Genomic DNA, 26,454 nt, shown 5'->3' with positions numbered 1-26,454 from the left:
GAACAAAAGCTAAGATAGCATAAGCTTTTATCAAACAATCGCTAGATATTCATTTGTGGTTATCAACATTATCTGGCAGCAGCGTTTATGTATCGTTTTAGTAGCTTAGCTCAACAAATCGTTCGAACAATTTCAAACAACGTTCTAAGTCTGAACCAAAGATGAAACATGGTACTGAAAAAATCGAAATATGGTTAACTTCGTTCGTTACTTCGATTTAAAATTTCAAACGAATACCGAAAAAAAGATACTAAATGCCGACGCGAAGAGCAACCATGGTTAATTTGACCATTCAAAATAATGAATACTCAGTATAATTTTAATTGATTCAATTTAACAAGGATTATTTCATTTCAATAGTGTTATAGCCAGGGCTGCTGATTGTCGGCCTGTTGCATTCAAATTCTTTCATCAGTTCCAAGTTGCATAGAATGAAAACATCGTTAACACAAGTGCAGAATCTAGTTCATCTGGCTTGTATGCAATCATGAATCATTTTCATCAAGCATCATCCATTCAGTCTTTACACGTGAATCAAATGCGAACCAAAGTACCAAGCAAAGCTCGCACACACTTGAAAAATGCTCGCACGCAGTTTCATCCCTGTGTAATAATAGAACACACAGCACTTACAGACTCAACGTTGATAAAAACGATAACAGCTATCAATTTAATTAAGCCTAATAGCATCTCTTTAAGGTGAATTTTCATCACCATCGAATTCTACGATCTCGAGGCGTTCTCTGAAAAATGGCAGTTGAAGAGTTTCAAGCGTGAAAAGAACATAATGTCTTCTGTGTTGTTCCGTCTATACTTTCTTCTTCTCCGGTACAGAAACTGATTGCCTAACAGAAGGCGTAATTTGCGACGAGATTCTCTTTCTGCGATTGAAGATTCAATGCACGAATCAGGAGAATATTCTTTTATTCGCAAAAATAACAGGAAAAAAATGGGTGTAGTGAACTAGCACGAGACCGTAGAATTTTTTTGACAATCTGTTTTTTAAATTGTAAAAGATCTTTGGCATTATTTGGAGATATTGAGACAAACGAATGTTCTCGAAAAATTGTAGTATATTGTTGACAGTTTGACAGCTTGGTATTTTGTTAGCTTTTTCATCATGGAATGGACAAGGCAGAATACACAAACCCTTGAGCTATAACGACCGTACATTTCGTAGTTGCTCCTCCGCGATGGATCTGAGCTAGTGAAGTTGCACAAAAAACCACTGTAAGATGGCTAATTTGTGATTAATTTACCATCTTCAACGTACAACAATTCAGTAACTTCGGCTTTGTATAAATCGATAACCTCGCTGGCTACGTCCTTGCGGTCGGTTAGGAAACGTAAGAAGCAAGTGTTACAATTGTTTCTGCCAGAGACTGAGGTTACCTCTGCACCTCTAACGACTGCAACGGAAAGAAAGGTAATTGTCACCGTGGTAAGTGACGGGTTTTTAATCTTCTACACGCTTATACATATACATAGACTCTACTGCTCCTCTCCATCGAGCCTCGTTCGTTACCCTGCTAAGGTATCCGCAATTATAACTGTCTGGAGAGGAATTTATCGAAAGTCAAGTAGGGGGATAGGAGGGGGCCTGAAAATAAACTTTATGCGTAAAAATCCCTCTGACATCGAATGATCTGATTCCTTGTTTCAAGTCGACTGTACCCTCCTGCTACTCCTGATTGAAGAGGATTGAAAAAAGTCGAGGTTATATTCTTCATCGTCGGTTATGGGCCATACTGCGTTGCATGTTTCACATATTAGAATTCAAATTCTATTAATTAACCAAATCTTTGCTTTTTATAATGCGTACCTAATTAGAACCATTTCAATGTGAAATAATTATGCAGATTGTACTCCGATTTATTTCTACGAGAACCAGTCCCTGTGCATCCTATGTTCAAAACACATATTTCAAATGAAATATAATCCATTGATGGTTACACAATGAATTTTAAAAACCCATATTGTTCACCTTTTGGCCACTATTGAAAAAAGTTTAAGTAACTTAGTCACTAATATTTTACTCCAACTCCGTTACAAACCCTGTTAAAATTAATCTGTGACATTTTTAATGTTCGGAAAAATCAAATGCCAAACAGAAATTAAACTGTTGGTTAAATTTAAAACTAATTGAACCTCCTCGCCGTTGCTCGAAACAAAATATTTCAAAACTGAGAGTCATTTATTTTATTTAAGAACATATATCCATATTAATTTTAAAAATTGCGTCTAGAGCTTCTTAGCATCATCCCGGTTCCAGAAAAAAAATTCTAATATACAATGATTTTGACACCAGCCTCACAGGAGGAGTCCGCTGTTTTGGATTCTGAAATGGCGTCTGGAGCCGATAACCAGTCTCTGAGTGTCGGGAACAGGGGCGACTCGTGGCTGTTGAACCTACCTGTTCAACTGTACTCTTTTTGCCTGACGTCCCAATGTGCATTGCACAGGTTGCGCCTATGGACGAGTCGCCCTTGGTCGGGAATACCACTACTGGGTGGTATTTTGCATTTTGAGGTTGTTTCCCGGAAACCGGACGTCGCACACTGTTTACAAAGCTGCAAAAACGTGATAGAAATTATTTTGGCCCAAAAACATTGATTTTAGAACCGTAACGTCTTCAGCATAGTTGTTACATTAATTATTCTCCATGTTATAGAAGTTACAATTCCATGATTAATCTACTCAACAGTGAGAAACGAGTTTTACTTTTCTCATTTTGGAATATAAAAGTTCACTTTGTTCAGCAAAGTTGTAGCAAATTTTAAAAGAAACAACTTTGTTGAAGACATCATACTTTTGTCTATTTATTAAAATGAACTTTTGTGGAGTTTTCTATAGATTGCTATTAAAAATCTTTTTTCGCTATTTAACTTTTTATAGTGATTTTCTACAATTTTCGAATGTTCTACAAAATTATTTGCTACAACAAAACAAATAATATCTCCGAAGAAAGTTTATTTTTATCTCACATATATTTTTGGTTGTTGATAATTTTTACTAGAATAATGCGCTAATTTACACTAATTACTCTTAACTCAAAAAATAATGATTTTGGAGTAATAGTGTCTTCAGTAAAGTTTTTCTAATAATCATTCCCCATTTTGTAGAAGTTAGAATTTTGTGAATAATCTACCTAAAAGTGAGAAATGAGTTTTATTTTTCTCTTTTTTGCATATAAAAATCCACTTTGCTGAGTAATGTTCTACCACATTTCGTAAGAAACAACTTTGTCGTAGACACTATACTTGTATATTGTCATTTAAATGAACTATTGTGAAGTTTTCTCTAGAATGCCCCTAAAATCATTTTTTTAATAAAACTTTTGATAGTGATTTTCTAAAAAATTTTAATGTTCTACAACGTTGTTAACTACAATAAAACACACAAGTTCACCAAAGAAAGTTTATTTTTATCTCTCAAGTTTATTTAGTTATTAAAGATTTTTATTAAAATAATGCACTTATTTATTTACAAATATCTGCACAGGAGACAGCGAGAGACAAATATCTATATCTAAATGACGTTTTACTTATACTTAAATATAAAAAAGGTTTAATCTGCAGATATTTGCAGATTTTAAAGATATCTTTTAGTAAATTAGTGCATTGTTTCTATAAAAATCATCATTAACCGATTAAATATAAGAGATAAAAATAAACTTTCTTGGATGAAATTGTGTGTTTTGTGATAGTAAACAACAATGTAGAACATTGGAAAATTGTAGAAAATCACCACTAAATGTTATATTGAAAAAATGATTTTTAGTGGCCATCTGTAGAAACCTCCACAAAAGTCATCAAAATGGCATCTTTGGTTGATTTCCTACCTCTGGGTATCATTTCGGTTGCAGAAACACCCATATTGTGTGGAATCTGACCATTTTAGGTTGTTTTTCAGGAACCGAAAGTCGCCTATTTGGATTTTTAACGGCAATTGGAGTTGGTTTCTGGTTTCTTAGCATAATTATTTTTACTCACTTCGACCAGAATCGTTGATATGTTGTGAGATGTGCTCAGTATTTGCTGTATCCCGCATTTCTAATAATAGCAATACACAAGCTCAAAAGACTACTGTAACGATTTTTTGTTTAGAGAAATACGGGTTTTCAGTCTTAAAGGTGGATTAAAACGCTACTAAGTTTTATAACCGACGTTTCGGTCCTTGTGCGTAGCTTTCCTCAGGATATATAAAGTTGTAAAATTTTTCGTTCCAGGTTTTGGTGTCATTTTAAGTGGTAACTGCTAATATATACGCTTTTCTGCTGAAATAATAATTTAAATATGCAATTGAGATACATACATAACGCACTCATACTAACATGTATACGAACATACACTCTCACCTGCAAACATACATTACCACAGCCACGCTACATCCACACAAATACTAAAATCGTTTTTGTTGTGTTGTTTTGTGAAAATCGGTCCAGCAATCTCTGAGAAAAGTGAGTAAGTTTAAAAAATTGTACATACATACACACACACATACAGAAAAGAGAGTCGACCGCTATATGACGTTTGGCCCTTTAGATCACTTTTGCATATACCCCAATATAATATTTGCCAGTGATTGCTATATCTTTCTAGCAGAAATTCGAAAAGTCCGAAAAAATTAATCAAATTGATGTGGTACATCGAAAGAAAATCTGTTGATAGCTATGATAACCGATCTTAAGGGGTTATATACCCTTTTTGGTTTTCGAAAAACCGAAAAAAAAATTATTGCATTATCTTCAAATACAACATCTTGAGAACATTTCCTCAAATTTTCATGAAGATCTAAGCAATAGGAAGAAAGTAAGAGTGATTTGCAACGCGCCTCGCCACGGCCGCACAAGCTAAACTTGAAACTTTACACGCGATTATCTCGGAATAGTGTTTTCCGGAAAATGACTTTGCCGTGATCCTGATTACGGGAGAACTACTGAACCGATTTCCTTCATCTTTTTTTTAAATTTTCGTTATAAAATTCGCCGGTCCTTGAACGATCGCTTTTTGAAACATACATTTACATTTTGCTGCAAAAAATTTTTTAATGCAATTTTTAGCGCTCAAAACGTGCATTTTTTGGGAAAAACGTTCCCGTTTGCACTGAAAACAAAATACTCATAAAAGCGATCGTTCAAGGACAAGGCACACTTCTAAACTAATGAAATAATATGAGTTTTTTTAATTCAGTTGACCCGCTGGGTCTCTATCAAGATCACCGCAACCCTCTGCGAAAAAAAAGGGTTTCGATATATCTCAAAATCAAACGTATTTTGTTGTTGTTGATAAACTGTACTTTTAGAAAAATACCACTTTGATGCAATATAAATGGTGCCATGCACCTAAAAATAAGCTCGAACTTCCCTCATTTTTCTCAACCAAAAAGGTATATTACACCTTAAGACATCTTGAACATACTTTTCTATTAGGGATGTGATTTTCGAGGGTTCAAAACATCAAAATCTTAAAGCGCTTTGAAGCACCCCTAAATCATGTCTGTTCGAGCTGAAATTTTGCACAGGTTATTATTTTGGGCAAATAAACAAAATGTGTCGTGGTTGGTTTTTAAATTCGTTGATGACTGTATTTTTACCCTTTATTTTAACGCTTACTACTATAGCGACCCTCGTTCCTCCTGCCAAGTATCTCCAGCTATAATTGCCTCGAGAAGTTTCAACTGGGTGTTCTTGCCAATTCTATTATAAGAGAGACTTATTTTTTTTGTTAGCTCCATTTGACATCGAACGGCGTGATTCTACTTGGATTCGAACCCACTGCCACCCGCTTGTCAAAGCGGACTCTATAATCATGCGGCTACCCCCTTTCTCAACATCATCACGGTTCCGAAAATATCCCTATTGGATGATTTTAGGCCATTTTAGGCTGTTTTCCAGATATCGGAAGTCGTCACCCCAGGATAAAAACGGCGTCTATGGTTAACTCCCGGTCTGTGGGCATATTCCCGATTTCGGAAATATCGATATTGGATAACATATAACCATGCTAGGTTATTTAACAAAAAAAAAAAAAAAACCAGAGTCCAAAATAAAATTTGAGCTCGCCATTCCAGTTTTGAAAATAGGCGTATTTGCCATTATACAGTCGAATACACTTCAACGTCGAAGGGAACAATATTGATAAGATCAATTGCGTTACGGAATTTCAAATTAACATATGAATGGAGAAGAAAGATATCGTTTTTCTATAGACTGGCACCTCATTTTAAAATAATCAGTGGTATGCTCCAAGGAGACATACGCGGATACAACGATTATGTAACGAATTCTTGTTTAGGTTCTCTTTCTTCTCCACGGTGTACATTAATTAAATTTCAAGAATTTTTAATTTGTTTGTAGTCTTTTTATCCTTCAATAATATCTGATTGAAATTTTTTTTGCCTAAACTCGTGTAAAACTACGGACTACGGACTACGGACTCCCAATAGTTTCATATTCATTTTTTTTCTATGTTTCGGAATAAATGGACTGGAGTGTTTTATACTCGTTTACCCTGCTCCTTGAAAACAAATTCAGTGCCATTCTACAACAGATAAGTACGAAACTTTCAATTTTTGTTTCTCTTAATTAGGGTAAGGAACGGCTTAAGCAGTAGCGCCTATTTTAATCAATCGAAGAAAACAGGCTCAAACTCCTGCATTTTGATCAATATCAACAATTTCAATGATGATAACAAAAACTTTGATTGTCTGCTGTCTTACGAATATAAGAAATACCGTTAATCAAAAAGAAATCTGTGAACAAACACCACTAGAAACAAATCGCCTATATTGCAGCCATTCAGGAGCCACTTCGGGTGCTAAAAAAAACGCCTGCAAAACAGATGGAAACTGCTTAAAATAGGTTCGGGGTGATTGGAATAGTGTCCCTCGATTGGTAACTTTAATTGATGATTGTTAAAGTTTGCTAACTTAGATTTACAATCTGAAAACAAGTTCTGACAGAGAAAACGACAGAGAACAGATTGATATACTACTGTTTGAATTTTACCCAACACATTTCGATTATTTCGGCTGAATACACAGGCGGTTCCTAGAGCTGCGTAGAATATGTTCCCTACCACATATGCACAGAAAACACTGAAAAAAATATTTAGGAATATTTATATCAAATTTATGGGTTGTTTTAATAATTTTGTTTGTGCTCAAAATTAATGTATTTCCTGTTCACAAATGTTCAGACTCATATTTTTTTTACCTTAAAATGTTTCGAGGCAGTAAATGTAAATGCGAATAAATGAAACTATTTGGAGATTTAAAAAAAAAAATCCTCCTGCGGAATTGTAATTACATTTTTTTAAACACATAAATATTGTCGCGTTTCGGCTCATTCATTTTTCAATCTTCGCGGGGTCATGTATTGCTTAAAAAAACTCTTAAATATTGTTTCATGCATGAGACATGAAGAATAATGGGAACATCATACGATTTGTTGCCGGTATTTATAAATTTTGGAAAGACGGTTCTATCTTCTTTGCCGAGAAAAAGCTTACGACTTACGATTTAGGAAGAAACGTTTCAATTCGAGTTTCGGTGCGCTTCAGAGCTCTGAGCAGAATGTTCACTCGTATGTGTGTGTCTGTCCCTTCTTTTATGTATCTTGTTCTGAGTGAATATACACAAAATAATCATTTACTCTCCTATAGTTTCTGGTTCAACATAACATGTAACTTTTAAATTACTGATAGCACAGTATAGAAATAGAAGGAAATATGATTTAATTAGTTTTAGCTTCGAACTTAGTCCTCAGTTTCTTCCAAATAACTGTAACACTGTTAGCGCAAGCTCTAGTCGTTTTTGAGGCATTTTTCGTTGAACTTAGAATTCTGTCTAAGAATCAAAAAGAATGATTTACTTTATGTTTCAATCTCCTGATTTAAAAAGCACTGCTGGCATTGATTGGCAAAAAAGAAAATCGGGTTCGTTGTTTTTTTTTTCAATTGCAGATCAAAGAAAAAGACCAGTAGTTTTACTGAAATAAAGTAATCATCGGTTTGGTTTTATTGTCACCAACTTTGCAAAAGAGCAGTTAGTTTTCTATTTACTTGATCCGATGTCGCAGAGCAATCCGCTAAGCCCCCCCACAGTGATTCATCTACCTCAAGTATCCCCCTTCGACGCTGGTTTCATTTTTCCTTTCGAATATCCTTTTTCCCGGCTTTGACAGCAACCGTTCGCTACTAGTATTGGTAACAGTGAGCTAGCACTATTTTCCGAACGGATTCCACTGCAAACCCACCACCCGCTCGGTGTGTGGTGTGTTCCTTGTGTGTGCCAGTGTGAGTGTGCGCGCCTGTTAGAAAATTTGCTGCTCGAACTGTCATTCCTGTGCACAGCCTTTCACAGTATCCTTTTGGCAGGCCTTGTGCAATCGTTACACAACTCGCGAACTGCAATAATCCCCGTTCGGTTGTTTCAAGGGTTTTTCCAAGTGACCCCTATTCCAAATAAACTGGTGCCATTCTGTGTGCTGTGCTGTTCAGCTGTCGTCTGTTCGCGATTAGCGACTACTCGAGATTAGAAAATCGACACCACCAGGTAAATAATTACAATTAAAGCTGAAGCTACGTGTGTGCCCCATTTTCTTGCTGTGTCGTTAATGGCTTTTGTGCTCTGCAAGGGACGGCCCGCCTGTCGGGAGTCACACAGGCAGCAGATCATAATGGTGCAGTATTGTGTAATGTGAATTGCTTCCGAGCGAATGCTGCTAGTTTTTCCTGCGACGGTATTTGCGTTGATTTTTCTCTAGCCTTCGGTGGAATTCTTTACGCTCCAGTTTCTTTTTTCTGAATGTTTAGTAGCCTAATTTTGTGATGAGTAGAAAAAAAAAGTTCAATGTTTGATCGAACATGACATTTCGATTTTTCGGTTCAAACTCGCTTCACGTGAAAGTTACATAAGATTAAAGAAGGGCTCCAGTCGGTCAGTGGACTTTGAAGGAAAGTACGCACACATACACTTGCGCCACACAACATATAACAGAACAGGCACCCGGAGTTGTCACTCGAGAAGTGAAAACAGTCACTGACAATCGATTTGCGAGGAGTGGGAGTCAGCCGGGAGAATTGACGGCTGCTTCGAGAAAAACTATAGCACACATTCTGTTCGAGAACCATTGTCACTACCACCAATAGGACCGGTGAAAGTGGAAAGCAGCGCACAGGTTGACAGCTGACTCCGTTGTTGGTGCAGACAAGTGGAACCCATGCAGCAAATTTTTGTGTTAGTGTCCCGCGAAGGGTTTCGGATCGTTGTCGTCCTCCTACTGGGTGACATTTTTGAAAGTCACGTTCCGAAGGCAAAAGCACTTGGGACGTGATAAATAAATTGTAGTTTTCGAATAAATTGAACCCTTTGCTCTGTACTTTATATCTCGCTAGGTGGGGTTGAGGTTTTTCTTTCGTTTTCTGAAGAATTTTGGGAGGAGTGAAATTGTTGTGAAAAGTTTTACTGTTCAATCTCCGTTTATAGCAAATATGAATAAAAACCAATAAATGCATCGTACACAGAGTACATAAATCGACTGTTACATCATTGCAACTTTTTTTTTATAAAATGTTTGATTGGCATTACTTTTGTTTACAATAAATTTGTATTATTTAACTGTGCGTTGTGTAGTATTATTTGCGTATATTAAAATATAGAAAAGTAACATGTAGGTTAAAGCTGAAAAGAAGTCTTTATAAATGTTATCTCATGTTTGTTTTGGCAATTCTTATTTTAGTATTTATTTCCAAGGAAAATAAATTCGAATGAATACTTACAAGAAAATGAATGTTTTGCGTAGATCAACTAGTAAGGATTTTTTACCAGCTTTTGTTGAACAGCTCTCGGCAACAAACTACGGTTCATTGAGTGCAAATTGAAGTTTATCCAAACATTAAGAACTGTTAAACTCTCAAAGTAACCACTGTGTACGCGTGTGAGAAATTCAAAACTGCTCTCTTAAAAGAGCTACTCTGCCCATAAAACTGTATAGATTATTTTTGAATAGAAAAAGATCGATTCTTGCAAACAATGATATCTGCTTATATATTTAAAAAATCGTAACGCATTTGATTTTATAGATAGTATTCCCTTCATTTCTGAAATGTATTCGACTATTGAATGATCAAATTCTACTCGTTATATAGGTATTTACGGGATCGGGATGTCAAAGGAGAGAAATTCTAAAATGGCTAAATATCACCCAATATGGGTATTTTCGGAACCGGGATGATGTCTGAAGACCGAGTGTAAACTCAGACGTTATTTTAAAATCTAAGATGGCGATTTCTGTAAAACAGTCAATCATAGTTATATAGAAACGTAATTAGATATTTTCAGGAGGCTGGGAATCATCTCCAGATGCCATTTTGAAACGTATTATGGCGACTTCCGGTTTCTGGAAAACAGTCCAAAATGGGGGTTATTTTTAGACCCGGTATATTTCCGGAAATGCGATGATACCCGAAGGCAGCGAATCAACTCCAGATGTCATTTATAAATTCAATATGGTGACTTCCGGCTTCCAAAATGGGTCAATGTCACCCAATATGGGTATTTCCAGAACCAAGATAATACCCAGAGGCTCAACTCCAAACGCAATTTAATATCCAAGATGGCGAGTTTTTGCTTCTGAATGAAAAGGTCTAAAACGAGAAAGAACGATGTTGAAAAAGTCAAGATGCTAAACCCAGAATTGAAATCAAGCAATTGAAAGATATTGTTATTTATAGTATTTTTGAAGAACATTTTGGGTTTCTAAAAAATTGTTGACAAGTTGCCCAAACGGGGATAAAAAAAAAAATGAGTTTTTTGAGCTAAAAACCACTCTCGCATTTTTTGCAATTCTTTTAAATTCCCACATTTTTCCGTATATTTTCGTTTTTTAGAGTTATTTTTGAATATTTTTTATGGTTTAGTTCAGCATCGTACTCATTTATTTGACTCACAGAATGATTTTCCAATGAAACACGAGCATTTCCTTGCATTGCCCACATAAATTAGCTAAATTAGTTTATACTACAAACTCTAACAACGCATATATATTGAGCTTTGGTGGCATTTTTGTAAAAATGGTTAGTTTTCCATTACTCATGAAAATACCAATATCTCAGTCGCCCGGTACGATATCAAGGATTTTTTTCATGTAAATTTTCGTTACAAATCCCTCTTTGCAGTAGAAATTTTAGTTCTTCAATTTCAAATGCTATTTTGAGACCCAAGATGTCGAATCCCGGCTTCTGAAGTACAGTTGAAAATGGATGAATACCACCCAATATTGGTATTTCCGGTACCGTCCAACGGGACGCCATTTTGAAATTTAATATGACGATTTCCGGTTTCCGCAAAACATTCTAAAACGGTTAAATATCCAGGAACGGCTGTTTCTGGATGCGGGCTGGGAATCAAATGCAGACGCCATTTTGAAATTCAAGATGGCGATTTTAGACTTTTAGAAAACAGTCTAAATGGTTAAATATCATTTGATATGAATATTTCCAATTATCAACTCAGACGCCATTTTGAAATTTGAGATGGCGACTTCCGCCTTCTGGCAAACAGTTCAAAATGGCTAAATATCACCCATACGGGGTTTTTTTTTTTTTCAAAACCAGGATGATGTTCAGACGCCGGGAATAAACTCCAGACGTCATTTTGCAATAAAAAATGGCGACTTCTGTCTTCTGGAAAACTAAGAAATGGCTGAGTATCAGTATTCGGAATCGGAATGATGCCTAGGGACTGAAAGTCAACTGTGGACGTTTCTTTTAAACTCAATATAGTGGTTTCCGCTTCGTGGATGACAGCGTGGATGACTTGTAAGAATTCGAAATTAAGCGTACCATCATGGGATATAATGTATCACGATTATGTACTTCTGGGTCATTCCGATGCGTTTAAAATATTTATGGAAAATATCAACTTAGAACCTCATTCCAATGTTTACCGCTGAGCAGTAAACCGCAGTAAACCCCACAGCCTTGTGAGTGGTTCCGATAGCTTTCCTATGATATGTCGATATAAATCTGATCCACATCGTGTAGTGTAATATTTTGCAGTTCACTAAAATCTTCCACTTTTTGGGCGTGGCCCTAACAGCATACCGAGGTGTGCTAGTTTTAATCGGTCTCGAATCAGAAAACGGAACAATTTTGCGCTCTAATGAAATAAATCACAAACGCGCGCGTGGCCCCTACAGCATTATTAAAGTTTCTCAGTTTAAACCAGTACCGAATCTAAATAAGCTAAGTGTGCATCCTTAATCAGCCGACTGAATGGAGAATAAACCGAAAGTAACTCAAATGAGCCGGGTATGAATAAAATGTATGATCGCATCACTTATCAGAGTGAATCCTGATCCAACGAGCCCTTCCCTACTAACAAAAACTTCCCTTCCTTCTTTTCGTAACCTTTGTGGAGATGCAGAGATTAACACGGTCTCCAAATAGCGAGGGTCACACTAATATCCCTTCCCTCTTCCCATCTGATTGCAAGGACGTTATTGACCCTTCAAAGTAGTGAGTCACTAGTGAGAATGGTCGGTCACTCCTAGCCCCATTCAGTTGGTTCACTGTGCAATTTTACTGATTCGGATCAATTACAGAGTGCAACTAAGCTATCATTCGTGTGTCTGCTGTATTGATGTGACATGTTTATTGTTTTCTCATTTTTACGGTGCTCTGCTATACATAGCCTTGTTCATCCCGCGAATATAATCGCCAAAAAAAAAAAATTCATGAAGTAGTTTAAACTATATATCCCTCTGGTTTCATTTTTTTATTGTAAGAGGGATTTTTTTTTGTCAAATGGTATTGTAAAATTCAACGTGAAGAAAAGGTGCCTAAGAATAAAACCATTCTACTGAGAATCGAACTCACGATCAACCTCTTGTCAAAGCGGACTCTGCTGTAACATTGCAGCTACGAAGCTCCTTTACTTTTTATTTAGTCGCATTTTTTGATGGATTATTTTTGTCATTTTTGTGACGTTAAATAACAGCTTTAAAATTAAAATTTTTCATCATCCTCTGTAACAAAAAAAAAGTTGAAGAGGTTGGGTATGAGACACGACCACAAGGTTCACATAGAATTACTACAGTTGTTTTATGACAATGTATTTCTCGTAATGAGTTAGAGAATACACTCGATTGGAATTATTTAATATGATGTTCTGAAGCAGTAAATTTAAGTAATAAGTCTCTTTCAACTCTCTCTATTGCCAAAATTACAATAATCTATTAAAACTGGTTCTACAGAAATTCCAAAATGATAACTGGGGTCGTTTTATGGTGTTTTAAAAAGTCACCTCAGGTCTCTGGGCGTCATTCCGATTTCGGAAGTATTAGTATATTAGATAACATTTGGTCATTTTCGGTTATATTCCAGAAACTGGGTGTTATCTGACTTCCACCTTGGCATTTGAAGTTGATTTTTGGTTTCTAGGCATCACAATCCATATTGGATTGTATTCGTCCATTTTTGGTCGTTTTCCGAACATCGGAATTCACCATCTTGAATTTTAAAATAGCGTCTGGGGTTGATTTCTGACCTCAGACCATTATTTCGAGTCAGGAAATACTTAAATTCGGTAGTATGCGGCAAATTTGGGCCGTTTTCTAGTAACCAAAAGTTAGCATCTCCAAGCATGGAAATTTTCACTCACTAGCAATGTTTCATGCAAATGTGTTCTTTAATTCATCATGTATCGTCCAACTATTTTCACTCGCGTACAAGTTTTCCATAGAAACGCTGCTGATCATTTTTCGCTTCTGAGTGCTCCGAACACTATAGAAAGAGACTGAATGATTCAAACACGATAATATTTATTGTATCCAAGTTCCCTTACATTCAACAATATCGCGAGAATCTTTTAGAGATTATCGCCAGTGATACAAAATTATGAATCCAAATGAACGTTAGATTCCGTTCAAATGTTTGCTCACCGGAGCTAGTAGGTATCATCAATACTTACGGAAATTGTAGCATGGTGCATTAGCACGTGATATTTGAAATCAACAAGAATCATCGAGGAATATCACGGTGAAAGCACGATGTGGAGTAACCGAATTCCAACTACAAGCAACCAACATTTGAAAGAATCGTTGCGATCGCTCATGTGCAATCGTTTATGATTCGTTCGTGAAACACTCGCTATATGTTGCTCGCTCCGTATAAAGCAAGCAATACTGAAACAAAATTATCCAAGTAAGCCACCATATATTTCTTTGCTCTAAGTTGTCTCTTGCATGCATGATAATGTGTCATTTTTAATAGCGATTGTTTGCTGGGATTGGAAGTATGAATAGCACGTTCAGGAATGATACCCGAATGAATGATACGATTTTTTCCATCCTTGATCATCTCTATATTCAAAATGACGATTTCCGGTGTCTGAGTAACTCTTGATTTCGAAAATACCCATATTAGGCTGTATTTGGTCATTTTATACTGTTCTCTTGGTTGTTTTTGGCCATTTTTGACTGTTTTTCGTACTTCAAAATGGCATCTGGAGTTACTTCTCGGTTTCTAGTTCCAAAAATATTAATTTTGGGTAATATTCAGCCGTTTCAAGCTGTTTACAAGAAATCGAAAGTAACCATCTTAAACTTTGGGGTTTGGAGTCGATTTCCGGTCTCTGGGTATTATCTCCGTAAAAAAATATATTCTGGATGGCATTTGGCCTTGTTTTCAGCTCTGATTGGTTGAAATTTGCTTCCAAACAATTTTCTGCATTTCGGTGGACGGTTAGTTGGTTATTTGATGTCGGTGTTATTGCAATTTGCATCCCAATCCCAGAATATTGCCGTAAAACGTAGTTCTACGTCAAAATTGTGAAATTTTCATTCTCGCCAGAAATGAACGAATGATGAATTACGTCATTTCGGAATGCAAGAATCAAGAAAAAAGCTGCAAATTAATTTTTGTGTGTTGGCTCATGATTGACCCAAAAATACTTTGGGTACCGCAAGGTAGTAATTTGGGATCGCTCCTTTTCATATTACTATAATCGAACAAAATGTTACTATGTATCTTATTAGGTCGTCTATCATATATGACTATACCGTAGAAGGTCTGGTATAGAAAAGACCTCTATTGTCTGAAAACGTGCATGCAGCGTGCATTTTTCATTCAATAAACAATTTAATTAAAAAATCTCACTATTATGAAAAACACTTTTGACTGATGGATACGTCTTTAAGGAAAATTAAAAATTAACAGTTGTGTCCCGCTCATCACCCCAATCTGTGAGCGTAGTTTACTTCTAACTTCCAAAAAACATTTGTTTCCGCCCGGGATCGAACCGGGGGCCTTCCGCGTGTTAGGCGGATGTGATAACCACTACACCACGGAAACAGCTATCAGCAACGGGCGCATTCCTTGATGTACTACAGTGCCTAGCGGAGCCCTATTTTAAGTTATTTATAGTTTGCTCCACTTCAGCCCCACATTAGGTTGTTTCTCTATGGTCCACTGCTGTGACTGTCGGTTTTCTTTGTTTCGGTAGCGAAGCTGATCCGGTTTTTTATGCGGTAAAATGTACGCTTGTGTGCCACCAGTAGCCAGGGTATTTTGCTAGGTTTGGCCGCTCCTATAGAAAGACGTAACAAAATCGATTTCATACCCAAACCCGTAAAAGGGGTTTGTTTGAGATTTAAATCAAGCGTAAGCATTGAAGTGACAAAGAAACTATAATTATTATCTTTCTCCTCGGGTTTCATCCGCTGTGACAAATGTTAGATCCCAAATGATTTGTTTTTTCACTCCCAGCTTCCGCTCATAGACGAATAATATTGTATGTTTCATTCTATAGGCATATCCGGAAAGTTATCAGAGTGTATTAGAAACATTCACCTTCAGAAGTTGGTTCATTATATCGCAATAGGTCGTTTCCATGCTAGAACGAAAGTTGGACATAACGGTCGACAACGAGCAGAATTGGGCAGGATATGTGGGCAAATACAAAATCAGCATTCGGACGTTTCCTTCCAGCACCGGACCTTTACCGTCCCTATAGGAACCCCTATCACGTGATATTCATGGTTTGATAGCTGATTGCTTTTCCGAAAGTTCATCAGCTTTTTCGGTTCTAGTTCAACGCATTGCTCGCTTGTGTGTGCTGCTGATGGAGAAGCTAAGCACAGCTTTTCAGCAACCAAACGAACCATTAACGAGCGAAGGTTAGTGCAATGCAGTGTAATGAGAAAATATGGAATTTCTTTCAATACGTACGCGTCACGTGGAATTTCAATGAGCTTAGCTGTGATTACACTCGAGTGAGGTATAATTTTAATGCCTCGCCGGAGCAGGGTGTCTGGGAGTATTTTCACCCTACAAATAAAACAATCTGTTGACTTGAACTAAGATCAAGCGTCGTTTAAGTCCTATAATGTAATGCACGGTTCAGTTTAGGCATTTAACTTGTAGTCCAGCAAGAAAACCATGGAAGATTTTACTAGTGCAAAAACTCTTTTTCAACGGCAATTAATTATTTGCATAAACACTAGCTATGCTTTAGTTAGGTAAGCCAAACTGCAATCCACACATATTCCAGAAAGCGTAAGCCCACATCCGACGAAAATTAATTGCTTGCACAAACAACAGTTATGCTTAAGTTAGTCAAACAATAGTGCAATCCGGTGGTTCTAGTGCGCGAGTTTCCTGGTTCTCCAAGTAACAGGCATCCGTCGTCTGTTTGATTATGGCTTCGCATAGCCCGGGACTGACTGAACATAATAATTGACACGGCACTCGTTACAACGATTCGGGCTGCAAAGGTCCGAGCGGTTGTGGCTTTCGTCCGTGTTTGGAATACGTTCAGAATAAAATTACCATTACTTGAATTATTTTATGCACTTTGGTTTTAATTCACGGTGACGCTAGCAGTGACAGGCAACCAAAAGAGCTGCACTAGAGACGGGTGGTGAAATTCTCCTATCTAAACAGTCCCAAACACATGCAGCTTTTTTTATTCGCACCACCCCAGCATCAAGCCCCACAACTAGACTTACGCCTTGATTGCATCTCTCATTCGACTGTCAACTGGTCTCCGAGCTGCTGCTGTGGGCGACCCTGGACGCGTTCAGGGCAGTAGGCGCCTAGTTTCATAAATATAGTTATGGATTTATTCATATTTTTGCAGCGGAGGGCAGGGAGAATAAAACCGCAAACTCTCACCCGATGGCTGGTGTTTGGATTAAGAACACAGCGGGTTGCGAACGGAAAGCTAAGCAGAAATGAGGAAAATTGCAACCAAAATGACACCAGCGAGTGCCGACTGGTCTGACTTAATAAGTATATTAATACATATATAATCAGTCAAGAAATTTTATTATTTTACTGGATACCTGCTGTGGTTGCTGTTTGCGAACTGTGAAACTGAGAAAAATTGTTACCAGTGACAGCCTGGAAACGTGCTGGGCATTATAAAAAGGTGCAACCGCAGGAGAGAAACTTTCACTAACAAATTATTCAAACATTTCTGCGAGTTGTGATGTTCTCGTGACGGGGGGGACCTCGGGAAAGTTTATTCGCATGGCCATCAGTGGAGGAATCTGGAAACCGCGTTCATTAGCTCTGCGGTGTAATTGAGAAATAATTAGGCCTTGTGAGGAGTAATTACTCTTGTTCCGTTCGTTTGAACTGATGGAGAAAGATATGGCATATATTCCATGTTAAGCAATTACTGCTCCCCAAAGTTTGTTCATTCAATCTAATTTGGATAACTCGGAATGAATCTAATTTATTACTTGAGGCTGAAACTTCGTGTTGATTAGCATCGAAGTGATCAGGGCAGCTGTTTTCTAAGAAAACTGCCAGTAATGGCAAAGATATTTGATTACAACATAAGCGCCAAACCGGCAGTTTAAAACGGCCGAAAAAAGTTTTCAAAGACCAGAATAAATCCACATTAGTTTTGAAATCGTCGAAAACGCTTCTGCAGACCATGGAAAAATATGACCCTAATATCAGCTTAGAATCATCACAAAGTACTTGTGAGAAGCTCACAAAATATTTATTTGATGATTATCACCTCATTGTATTCCAATTCTACAATCATTCCCGAATCGCATCGGAGCATAGCAACAGCATTAATACTGGTATACGAAAAAGTCGATGTGAGCGGCTTGCGTGCAATACAAAAGTATATGTATCTAATTATTCAAGCTCTTGTATGCAATCAGTGTTTTTCCCAAGTGTCAACTTTTGAGCTTCCATACGTGAATTGAAATGGGTGATTTTTGTGGAATTCTCATACAGCCCAGTTGTTTTCCAGATGTGGTTTTGAATTTGAGGAATAGTTAGGAGATATGTAAACTACTCCAAATCAATTTAGAATGGCCGAAAGACGTTTCTAGATGAAATAAAAAAATGATCCCAATGTAGGCTTAAACAGAACCTAAGTTAAAAAAAAATAAAAAATACATATAAAAAAAACTAAAACTCTAAAGAACTAAACAATGCTTCGAATAGACGCTTTGAATCACCAAAAATTGTAAGAAAAAAAACCAGGATTCTAAATCGAACACAAAAGTGTCGAATAACGCTACTGGAAACAGGAAAATTTGATAATAATTATGGCAGATTTGAAAAATGGCTTAATAGCGCCAAGTCTTTTCCATGAAAAACATTTTGTTTCGTCATGTAAATTTATTTAGGCGACATCCATAAATTACGTAACGCAAATAATCCAAACGTAACGCAAACGCCTATCCCCCCATAGCAATAACGTAACGCTTTAGAAGAATTTGCTTAATAAAAATGCTAGTTTTTGGAGAGTCTCTCCAGAGATTTTTTGTTACGTAACGCTAATCATACCTCCCCTCTCCTCTATATAACAAACCGTAACGCTCAAAGATACCCCCCCTCTCCCCTATGAGCGTTACGTAATTTATGGATGCCGCCTTATCACTTTTGTCACCTTGCCCTTAAAGTTCTTATTTAGCAAGAGTACTAATCTAAATACTCAGCAAATTTAATTCTAACCCGAGTTTTTGCTGTTTTAGTGATTTTGACGACATTTTGGGAAATAAAATTCTTCAAGAAACGTTTTACCCCAAGTGGCGTATTTTCTGGCAAACTAGGTAGTACTGGTAAGGTAGAGTGATTATTCAAAATTTCAGCAAAATCTATCAAGTATAGTAGGAAATATTGTGATTTTAGCGATTTTGACGGTTTTTGAAGAAAAACCTTCTAAGGTGGCCGGTTTTGTGCAACAGTACCACCGTCCCCCGTAGTTTAATTGGTCAAAACATCATGCCGGAGACAGGGAGATTGCGGGTTCAAGTCCCGGCGGGATGCGGTATATTTTTCCAAATCTGTATCATATTTCCAGTTCGCTAATTTTTCGCTCTCTCTACTTCACATACTGTCTGCTTAGAGAACTTAACGTTAACGGAAAAAAGCCGTTGTTAATTTTTTCACAAAAATGTCATTTTTGTTTAAAAGTTTAGAAAAATGATATCATTATATTCAGTTTACTTTTTTGTGTGTACCATCTCAGAAGTTCAAAATCACCGCATCATTATTCAATTACTAAATTTCTGGACCAATTCTTCGATTTGCTTAAGTCATATCCTCACAGATTTTCGATCAACTTTCTTAGCATTTTAGATTCTAATCCAACCAAATTAGGTCGCTTATTCAATAGGTAGATTCAACTTTTCGATATGGTAACGAGAAGTCGAACGCTCTGCTGAGATCCAAGATAGTGGACAGCGGATTCACGACTAGCCTAAGAATTCTCTCACTGGACTATAGATTGCATGCAGAGCTGCGACGTTTTTCGAAAATGTATTTGCACGCGTTTACTTTTTATTCTACGTAAATCTAAAGGTCGATTTCACTGAGATAAAGTCTTTTTGCACAAAAGAATGCTATTTTCATGTAGCATTCGATTATGTTTATCGAACTCTACGCTGCTTCACAAACATAATGTTATATTATAGAATATTTTATCACACCCAGCAGCTCGTCGACATTTCAGTATGATAATTAAGCTCGCCATTATTTATGAAAACAATCTTAGCCTTCTCGTTCTATAGGACCAAAATAGGTCTCCAGTTTTTCGTAGAATAGAATCTCTTTTATTACCGTCATCAGCTTGATTGATGTGAGAATGAAAAACCTTAAACAATACATTCTGAAGACATTCCCGCCAACATTCTTACGATTAAGCCATTCGCAGCCGGTAAAATCGATGCCATTTCTCACCCGATGCCTAATACAGTTATGTAAATTTCCAAATTGAGCGACCTTGAAATATGCTCAGCCCCCCTCTTTGGATAAGCACTAGCGCAGCGGGAACGGCAGCAGCTCCCTGCGGTTGACATAGCATTAAGATGGTAATATTGTTTGCTTCCGAATGCTTCGTAAATCGTGGCACGTTTCACCGGCACACTAAAATAAATCCAACACAAAAAATCAACAATTTCTTACGTTTTGCTTGGCAATAAAATGCTAATGTTGCTAGCCATTGGTTTTTCGAAGCACGAATATTGTACCGTTGCTGGTGCTACCACCGGTAACCAGTTTTGATTGCCACTCGGTAATCGGACCAGCCGAAAGTTCCTTGAAAAAAAAGCACAAGCCGCTTGGAGTCAAGGTGAAGGTCGCACCCGCGTCGGCAGCCGAACCTACAATGACGTAGCTGTAAGAGTGAAAATTCACTGGTACTGGGTGCTAAAAGTACGTCTAAAATTTACCTCACCAGAAGGGTTAAAATTTGGGCGTGTGACCAGGCATCCGGAAGAACATCGACCATGCGAATTACGAAACTATCTGAGGAGTGAATTACGCATCACAAATTTTATTGTTCAAGAAGAATGTCTGAACACAAATTTTATTACAAGGGAAACCTTTCTGGAAGGGTTAAATCAGCAGTGTCAGAAAATATAGGTTCTACAAAATATAATGACTGACAAACAAATCATCCGCATTACATGCACATTTGTACATGTACCCGGGTTAGTAGTAACAAAAGTATCGGATGACTGTTGAACAACTGGTTGACAACTGCCTATTTGTACGATGCTGTGAGGGCGATCCTTTCGGAAGCTATCGCCTCAAAAGAAGATGATGATGAAAACGATGATGAGAGCCTATCACTAAAAGCACTCGGTGGCGTTGACAGCAGGGCATGAAAATTGAATTAGGCGCTCCTCAACTCGACCAAAGCATACGGTAGGGAAAAGTTATTTCATCCTACGACACCCATAATAGAGCGTTTTGCAAGGCTCAATGGTTGAGTTGAACTCCATCGTTGGTTGACAAACGATTGCAGCTGACAGTGGGATATCATTCGCTTTCAATTCTGGTCGTTTTTGAAATTTTCAAGAGGATTTCGCCGATTTCGGCTCCGGGGGTTCACTTGTGGCCGGTGTGAATCTGTCACGTTTCCCTCGGAAACGATAAATCATAAGCTTCCAACAACATGACGGCACATACGCAAATAGCGCACCGCTTCCCGAAAACCGAATAATTTATTGCGTTTATTTACGATGGTGCAGAAATTTGCGCCCCAAAAGATTTTCTCGTTAACGAACTTCTTCGGGACAAACGATTTTTCATCGGTTAGAGTCTATACGGTTTGTTGCCTAATGGCGATTGCCGGTGCCGGCTCCTAAATCATGGAGAAATTAGTTGTGAATTCCGGAAAGGCTTCGTTTTGGGTACGATTAATGCTAGCCGGCTCTAGGAGGATTACTCTCGGTTACCATCTGGTAGACAGCGAAATCAGCTATCAATTATGTATTCCGTCCCAGTGATAAATTCTAATTTGGCAAAATCTAGAAGCTCATTGAATATATTTTTGCGTCTAGCTTCGCGCTTTGAGATTCGATATCTTTGCAGAAATTAATAATGTTGCAAAGTGTTGAGGAAACATGGCGATTACTTGTTCACTTTGCGAAAATGATAAAGTTGAAAAGGTCAAGTGTCAATACCATGCTTATTCAATATTATTTTTCCATCCTTTACCGTTATGTAATGAAAATGATTTGAAATTTTCAGCTACTTTCGTTTTCGTTGGCGTGTCAATCCAAAATCTTGAAACGACTCAACAGTGTCACGAAACAGTAAATAACTTTGAACGCTCATATTTTTGTTTTGGTATTACAAGCGTTTCACCTCATCCTGAGATGTTTTCCAATTGTCTATAAGTTTTTGAATAAAAATGAATTATACAATAACACAAGTTCCCCAAGGAAGCAACATAAGCACTTATCTGTTTCTAGAAAATTGATTCTACACTCGAACTTTCATTACCTAATATGTCTTATCTCCTAGTAAATGGGACAATTATGCGTTGGAAGATAGATTAGTCTAATATTGTTTGTTAGTATTATTATTAATTTAATTTAACTTACACAAACTCAGTGAATTAGTGACTAAGAATAGTCGCCTTGAAAAAACATATAGTTTAATATAATTAAAAAAGCGGCATTAAAAATCTGCATCTTCATTTCAACAACCAAACTGATTTTGTAACGTCTTGTGCCAGGACCCAATCCGCATACATAAAAAAATATTATTTAATGTTTAGAAAGACCAACCCATGAAGGACCTGAAGTCTCAATTTATAAGGAAGTCAAGATTTTCCATGCAATATGTATTATAATTTCCCGAACGAAATCGATGAGGTTGTGTGTTTTCGTTCCATGCCTGGAGGCCTGAAGATTATATCCAGAGACAAGAACACGCCATGGCGACTTTCGATTACTGGGAAGCTGTATAATACTGTGGAAATAGTTTAGATAAACAAACAATATCGCACGCTTAGCCTTGGGGCTGATAGCGGTCTCGATCAACTAGATTAGTATGTTTTTGGCACATTTTGCATGTGTAGGATAAGTACAACGATACACCGTGGCCCAGTGCTGAGTCGAGAAAATTACCAGCTCGAAAAATTCCTCGACTCGATCAGGAATCGAACCCGATATCACAACCGTGTGGGAGAGCTACGAGCCGACCGACATCCCTAACCACAGAGCCACGGGGACCACGTAAATAGTTCAGATACCTACTAATATTAGGATTTCTGAAACGAAGATGGCGCTTAGATGCCATGAATTGTCGTCCGATGCGATTTTGAAATTCGGCATGGCGGCTTCCAACTTTTGAAATCTTGCGTAAATCGAGCATACGGTATGAGCAGGCTTGTCATTTCTACTCAGAGAATCACTAACGAGAATCTAGAGAATATATTACGGCGAAACAATTGCTCTCTCACTTGCAAAGCGACTCTCTTGCTTGAAGTAGAAGTGGGTAATCTGCTCGTGAACTGATCTAGATAGAGCTGGTTCTTCAAAGTGAGTGAGTGATCTACCGCTCTTTTTTGAAGAGCGGTAGCTCAACCCTTACTTCAGGCAAAAAGCTTATAGATGATTTTGTTGATCAGACACCGCAAGCGAGAGCCATGTGAAAGCTTAACACCCCTCTTACCGAGCGTGAAGCCGCGCGTAACTGCAATAGAACTTGCAGCAACCAGCTTCCACCGGCTGTCTGCTTCTGCTATGCATAACCATTCACCAGCCGCGAGAGCAACCAAAAATAACTTGCCACCGTCCATCCACAGGCACAGGGGCACATTAATGGATAGCAAAAGTGGAACAAAAAAAGCGACTGATCTTCTGAATTTATCGGCGACCGCCTTCTTTGCTAGAAAGCGAAGTTGGAAGGTTCTGGTTAGAAGCGTCCCATCGGAAGGCGCGATCACGCCTTATAATTTATATGGAGACGGCGACGTTATGCCGTGTGTGTATTTGGGCCTTTAGCATATATCAAATGAGAGGTAGGAAAGTTTATTGTATTATTTGTCTTGTATCTTGAAAGTGAAAAAAATCCAGCCGTAGTGTGTTATTTTTCCTGCAAGCGCAGAAACACAACACAAAGAAGGAGAAATAAGTGGGTTGCAATTGCAATTGCTACACGCAGCGATCATGCTGGGAAAGGAATGAGCGGTGAATATTCACTCTGTTCTTTTCACATAGTGAAGAGAGTAGCAAGCCTGAATATGGGTACATCTAGAACCGAGATGACGGCCAGAGAGCAAATATCGAAAATGAACGCCATTTCTTATTGCAAAATAGCGACTTGCAGTTTCTGGGAAGCAAGTTATGTTGGAGAATAGTGTCTTCGTAAGTAAATTTGAACGCCGGTTATTTGCAGCATTTTCTTACACTTTCGTGCAAATAACTGGGTGAAAATGTGTGATTTTGTGCCAAATAACCATCATTTGCCGGAAGTGTTAAATTTCTCATTGAATTAAAAAACAAATAAATAAATAAACTGGAGCGCTTCGAGAGCTTAAAAAAGTTTACGAAAATGCTGCTCAAAGCGAAACAACGTCCACGATTGGTTTTATCGCTTTTAACACGGTAATTTAGATGTTGACCACTGTCCGCGTGAAAGAAGCCTAAAAGCCTTCGAAGACACAGGATTGGAGGAATTGTTCGATGATTATTCAGGAAAAAAGGCTGGAACAGCTTGCTTCGCCAAGCGATTGTATGCTTTGAGAATGATTCAAAAACAGGGGACTTGGGTTTATTATGATTTGAATCCAAGGAACGTTAGGCGTAGTTTTTTGCCTGTGAACAATTGCTCCAGCGGTAAAAAGGAAGGGATTTTTCCATCGCATCGTTACGGATGATGAAAGATTGATTCATCACAGCAACCCGAAGAAAGGGCTGGTAGCAAGTCTCTTCTTAGACACTTGGTCTCTATTCTGAGTCTAGTCTCTAAAAAGTCTCTTTTTTCCAACAAGGTTTTCTTTTTCATTTATGCCTTTTCAATACAATTTTTCTTCTATATTCTGAAATTTACAAGCCTTTTTCACAAATCATTAAACTCGCTCTCTGGTCTGAATTTCTTCTTGATAATTTTTTATGACCAAAAAGGGTCTATTTCATAAGGCGTTTTGTCTATTAAGTTACTATTTTAGAGTTCTAGTTTGCTCTAAGTTCTGTCATGGGGACTGCCCGATTATGCTTCTACGCCGTCGGCACGGCCGAATATGCACAATACAAGGGTTATACTGTGTGTTTGGTGGGACCAGATGGATGTTTTTTATTATGCGCTGTTGAAATTTAATGAAACTGTCACTGAGAAACGGTATCGACTTCAATTGATGCGAATAAGCCGAGCATTGTGCAAAAACGGCCACAATACAAGCAGAGACACGAAAAAGTGATATAACTGCATGACAACGCTCGGCCACATACTGCCAAAGTCGTGAAAACTCACATAGAAACGCTAAAATGGAAAGTTCTACCTCATCCGCCATATTTCCCAGATATTTCAACGTCCGATTATTACTTGTTGCTTTTGATGACACATTATCTGGCTGTTCAGAAGCTCTGTAGATATCGAGAAATAACTTGACTCGTGGATAGCCCCAAAAGACGAACACTTTAATCATAACGGTACTCAAACTTTGCCAGGAAAATAGGACAAATTGTATCTAACGATGGGCAACTCTTTGTATAATTCATAGCTAACTAGTTTTCCAAAAAAAAATTGCATTTTAATTGAAAAAAAAAAACCAACAATTAGTTGCGCATCTACTACTCTACTACTATGTTTCTAGTTATTTGTAAATCAGGCAGTGTATGAATTTTACGAACGAGGCCTGAGGATGTGGAATGGGTTTTGTACCTCATCCAGCAGGGCTCGAACCTGCAATCTTCGACATCTCCGGCATGGTGTTTTATTCAGTTAAACTATTGGGAAGATACGTTCTTCAAAATCTAATATCGTATTACCCTTTACTTTTGCCCCCCCGCTCCTAACACATCTCGAGCGACTACATACACGGGCCTGTGAGAGTTTGATTTGTGACTGAGAGATAGCGTGTCCTGACACGCAGAGAACAGCAGATTTTTTTGAAGTAGAATACTTCTCTCAGGAAGTTCGGCTACCTAGGGGTGTGAAATGAAAATCTAAAACCGAAAAAAGTGGAAAATATGTCCAATTTCAAATGCTAATAAATCGGTTAGTATTCGATGGATTTCCTTCGTTCTTGCAGCAATAGATTGGAAAATCTTCTAAGATTCTTTCCAAAATAAGATAATTGTAATTTTATTATTCACACTATTGTACTATTGAAAATAGTCAAGCCTTGCCAAAACGAAAAATTCGACCTCTGATTGGTCGTTATATGCTTGCTTCCCAAGCACGGTCGACAGGATCATATACCTTGCAATTGAAAACATGCTATTTGGCCTATATAAGAGCCTGTTTTAGCCGGAGCCGCTCATAATAGTTCTAGACAGCGACAACAGCAGTCGTCCTTCCTTAGCAGCAGCACTAGCCCTGTGGTTGGTCATCATGTCTCAGGAGCAGCGCGGTTTTTCTCAGCGTGTGTTGCCAGACAGCCATTATTCCCCCCGTGTTGGGGCAGCATGAAGATTGCCATCAGGAAATTTAATTTTGGAAATCAAAATGCCTTTTTCAAGGC

General features: G+C 37.7%; 1 protein-coding gene and 1 non-coding gene across 14 annotated transcripts in view; one reads left to right on the top strand and one right to left on the bottom strand.

The window, feature by feature from the left end:
- LOC129729718 (protein NDRG3) overlaps positions 1-26,454 on the top strand; it is a 136,002-nt gene that overhangs the window by 31,954 nt on the left and 77,594 nt on the right. Inside the window, exon 1 of one of the 13 annotated variants that reach the window (XM_055688480.1) lies at positions 8,361-8,556. The exons of 11 other annotated variants lie outside the window; for them this stretch is intronic. The gene's annotated coding sequence lies outside the window, so the exon portion shown is untranslated. Of the gene's footprint in view, positions 1-8,360; positions 8,557-26,454 lie in introns of those variants that run through there. One more of the 13 variants, XM_055688495.1, reaches the window with a different exon arrangement.
- Positions 15,284-15,356, bottom strand: Trnav-aac (transfer RNA valine (anticodon AAC)). Its single transcript has one exon. It is a non-coding gene; the product is annotated as a tRNA-Val (tRNA).

Source organism: Wyeomyia smithii, chromosome 3, assembly GCF_029784165.1.
Source record: "Wyeomyia smithii strain HCP4-BCI-WySm-NY-G18 chromosome 3, ASM2978416v1, whole genome shotgun sequence".
NCBI lineage: Eukaryota > Metazoa > Arthropoda > Insecta > Diptera > Culicidae > Wyeomyia > Wyeomyia smithii.
Note: the sequence above shows the minus strand (reverse complement) of the source record. Positions and strands in the feature narration are given on the sequence as shown.